The sequence below is a fragment of the Cystoisospora suis genome (genome assembly GCF_002600585.1).
Source record: "Cystoisospora suis strain Wien I chromosome Unknown contig_2328, whole genome shotgun sequence".
Lineage (NCBI taxonomy): Eukaryota > Apicomplexa > Conoidasida > Eucoccidiorida > Sarcocystidae > Cystoisospora > Cystoisospora suis.
In genome coordinates this window covers 11550-11807 of record NW_027155127.1, presented here as the reverse complement: position 1 = coordinate 11807, position 258 = coordinate 11550, and positions in this window count along the sequence as shown.

Here is a 258-nt window from a genome sequence, read left to right as displayed (position 1 = left end):
TTCATGTGAGTTTGTAGAGAGAAGAAAAACATTATCGTTGGCTGTCTTCTCCTCTTCTTCATCTATCTAATTCTCCTTCTTCTACCCTCCCTTCTTTTCTTTTTCTCCCTCTGTAGGAACGAGATTCTTCGACGACTTACTAAGAGGAGCATGACCATGAAACTTCGCGTCTTGAAGACATAAGAGAGACTTAGCAAGGTTAGAAAAAAACCCTGCAGCTTCTCTCTCCATGGGGTGCTACTTTCTTCTCCTTCTTCT